This window comes from Physeter macrocephalus, chromosome 2, assembly GCF_002837175.3.
Source record: "Physeter macrocephalus isolate SW-GA chromosome 2, ASM283717v5, whole genome shotgun sequence".
NCBI lineage: Eukaryota > Metazoa > Chordata > Mammalia > Artiodactyla > Physeteridae > Physeter > Physeter macrocephalus.
The window spans coordinates 16,128,766-16,132,478 of record NC_041215.1 but is presented as its reverse complement, the minus strand read 5'-3'; the positions used below and the strand labels follow the sequence as shown (position 1 = coordinate 16,132,478).

The window sequence follows — 3,713 nt, the reverse complement described above, 5'->3', positions numbered from 1 at the left end:
TTTTTTTGCGGTACGTGGGCCTCTCACTGCTGTGGCCTCTCCCGTTGTGGAGCACAGGCTCTGGACGCACAGGCTCAGTGGCCATGGCTCACGGGCCCAGCCGCTCCGTGGCATGTGGGATCTTCCCGGACCGGGGCACGAACCCGTGTCCCCTGCATTGGCAGGCAGGCTCTCAACCACTGTGCCACCAGGGAAGCCACCCTGTAGTTCTTAATAGAACAAAAACTGATCTTCCCTGAACCAGAAGTATTCTGCCACTAGACTGCGTTTGGACTTCAGCTACAATTCTTCCCTTAGGTTTCCAACGTGCCCTTAGGTTTCCAACGTGCCCATTTAGATTGAAATTTTTTTTTTTTTAGCTGTACCACATGGCTTGTGGGACCTTAGTTCCCTGACCAGTGTTTGAATCTGGGCCCTCAACAGTGAAAGCACAGAGTCCTAATCACTGGACTTCCAGGGAATTCCCTAGATTGCATATTTTTTATTTAGCCAATCTTCCATAAGAACATGAGCCACTTTCTAAAAGAGGAAAAAGAAGGAAAAGGAAAATTAATATATGTGTATAAACACTTACATGCATCATGATGGTTCTGTTTCTGTGAAGGATCATGACTAACATTGTATGTTAATTTTTATCTATTAGAAATCAAATTGTGCCTTATAATTGAGGAGTCATTTTTTCTGTGTAATCTCCTAAACAGTAAATTTTGTGAAGTGTTCAGTATCGTTTTGGAAATCATAAAAAATAAAATTTTGATCTCAATAAAATCTCAATTTTGATCACATATAAAATGACAAGTGATTTTAGATCTATCACTTTCCTTCTCTATTGACTGGAATGGGCTTCATACTAAATGTATTAGGATGTCCTTACAGTGTGAGGAGGTCTTCTGACTCACTCCCCAATAAAACTGCTGAAAATTATTTTAATAAACATTTCAAGCTGCCGGAAATAGTCTTAAAGGCAAACAGAATATGAAGAACATTTGTTCAAGGAAATCTAGGAAGAGTCATTAACCATGTAGTATCTTTGTAAGGTGGCATATTGTAACTAGATTTATCACAGTGATCATTTTGAAATGTATAGAAATATTGAGTCACTGTGCTGTGTAAGAGGAACTAACAGGGCTTCCCTGGTGGCGCAGTGGTTGAGGGTCCACCCGCCGATGCGGGGGACGCGGGTTCGTGCCCGGTCCGGGAGGATCCCACATGGCGCAGAGCGGCTGGGCCCGTGAGCCACGGCCTCTGAGCCTGCGCGTCTGGAGCCAGTGCTCCGCAACGGGAGAGGCCACAACAATGAGAGGCCCGCGTACCGAAAAAAAAAAAAAAAAAAAAAAAAAAGGAACTAACATAGTGTTGTAGGTCAATTATACTTCAAAAGCAAACAAAATCATAGGAATAGAGAGCAGATTTGTGGTTACCAGGGTGGGGGAGGAGAATTTGATAAATGCAGTCAAAAGGTCAAAACTTCAGTTCAAAGATAAATAAGTACTAGGGGTGTAATGTACAACATGGTAAATATAATTCACACTGCTGTATGTGGTATATGAAAGTAGCTGAGAGAGTAAATTCTAAGAGTTCTCACCACAAGAAAAAACTTTATTTTCTATTTCTTATTTTTGTATCTATAGGAGATGATGGATGCTCTTTAAACTTAGTGTGATAGTCATTGCATTGATGTATGTGCGTCAGATTATTACGTGGTACACCTTAAATGTATACAGTGATGTATGCAATTATATCTCAATAAAACTTGAAGAAGAGAAAAACTCATAAAGATTTGTATGAAATATGAGTCTGTGTTATTTGAACCAAGAGCACTCCCTGTCAATGAAAAATTAATCAGTCAATCTAAGAAAGAATTGGAAAATTTTATTTGAGCCAAATTTGAGGATTGTAACTCAGGAAGAGCATCTCAGAAAGCTCTGAGAACTGTTTTGCCAGTTAGAAGTCACGGCACAGGCCGGAGGGCTGTGAGGATGCACGGTGCCCAGACCAAGTATCTGAAAGACCTAGTTGAAGAGGAAGCCGAGGAGGCTGGGGTGGCCCTGAAAAGCACCCAGACCACACTCCAAGCAGGTCTGGTTGCAGATGCCTGGGCGGCCCCGATCTCCACCGAGATCTACAAGAAGCACCTGGACCCCAGGCCCGGGCCATGCCCACCAGAGCTGGGCCTGGCCCTGGGCCATCTGGCTTGCTGCTGCCTGCACCACTGGGCTGCTGCCTGCACCCCACGAGCCAGGTGTACCAGAGGCTGGAGAAGCTGCAGGCGGCAGTGGCAGGGCCGTCTCTGTAGCCAGAGGCCGCCAGCCGCCGCCCCCCTTCCCCGCAACTCCTACGTGTCCATCACCAGCATTGCCCTGAGCGGCGCCAGCCCCTGGCAGCGCCCTCGGGAGCCCTGGCCCAGGCTACAGAGCGGCTGCAGAAAGGTGCCAGCCAGCCCGTGGAGAGAGACAAGAGCATGTCCGGCCTATCTGCTGCTCTGCATTGCTGACCCCAAGCTGCCCCCTGGGCCCAGCCCAGCCAGGCAGCCCTGGCCTAGGGGCTGCCGTGTGTGCACCAGCACCCCTCAGGCAGGCTGGCTGTACTCAAGGGGGTGCCACCCGAGAGTCGAGCTTGGGGAGCGGCCCAGGGCTCCAGCCCACAGCTATGGAAGGACCACTCCTGGGCAGCTCGATGTCGTCACAGCCCCCGCAGATCGTCATCACGCCGGCGCAACAGAAGATGCTGCAGAAGCTGGTCTTGCACGAGGATGGGGTCCTAGACAGCCTGCAGCTGCTGACGTCCAGCTCCCTCCCAGGCTTGGGCCTGGAACACCAGAACAGGCAGGGGCCCGAAAAGAGTGATGAGTTTCAGAGCTGAACTGTCCACCTGGTCAATCCCTAAACCCGGAAGTCAAAATTCTCATGGTTGGAAGTTCTCACAGCTCGCGAACCCTCTGCAGTCTGTGGGCAGGGGGGTGACGGAGGAGGGCAGGTGGTGGCCCTGCTGCTCTTGGGGTGTGGGCACAGGCAGGGCTCAGAGCCCCCCGGGCTGGCTGCTGCTGGCTGTCAGTAGGGCAGGACTTCTCAACAGCCTGCCTTCAGGCCAGCATTCGCAGGAGAGGAAAGCCGATGTCGTTGGAGGGGCCAGTGGCGGGGAGGAGGGCAGGTCTGAAGGCCGCTGGCTACACAGGCCAAGGAGGAGAGGTGAGTGGTCCAGTGGGACTAGCGGGGTGCCAGCTCCCCTGAGAGTTGGGCAGGGTTTGTGCAGCCCAGGCCTACAGCAGCAGCCCTTAGCCCTTCTTTTTGGACTTTGCTGAAGCCCTGGGGAAAAGCAGCCACTCTGATGACAGAGCTGATGAGGCCAGGGGCCCTCCCAGCTGCTTGTAATTGGGAAAAGGAAAAGTGAGGTGTGGCTGTCCCGTGGCTCGGTCCACTAACTAGAAGTGGGGGTTCTGAGAGGCCCTAGGGAGTGCAGTAGCGCCTCCCATCAGGCCAGTGTCCGCAGGCTTCCGCAGGCTTCCCCAGGGAGCCGGGAGCTAGCCTAACAGGCCATGCCTTGGTGCTGCACACGGGCACCAAGCCAGGTTGGGCTCCAGAGGCCACAGGCTCAGCCTCAGGCCCGGGCACTGCTTGTGACAGAGGGGTCTCACTACCCCAGGTTTGGCTAGGCCCAAGCCTTGTTACCCAGACAGTGAGAAGTCCCAAGAAGGCAGGAAGTAGCGAGCAAGG

At 51.6% G+C, this 3,713-nt stretch overlaps 1 pseudogene; it reads left to right on the top strand.

Annotated features, from left to right (window-relative positions):
- Nucleotides 1–1,511: 1,511 nt before the first annotated feature.
- On the top strand, nucleotides 1,512–2,862 carry LOC112061857 (interleukin-1 receptor-associated kinase 1-like; annotated as a pseudogene).
- The last annotated feature ends 851 nt before the right edge of the window (nucleotides 2,863–3,713 follow it).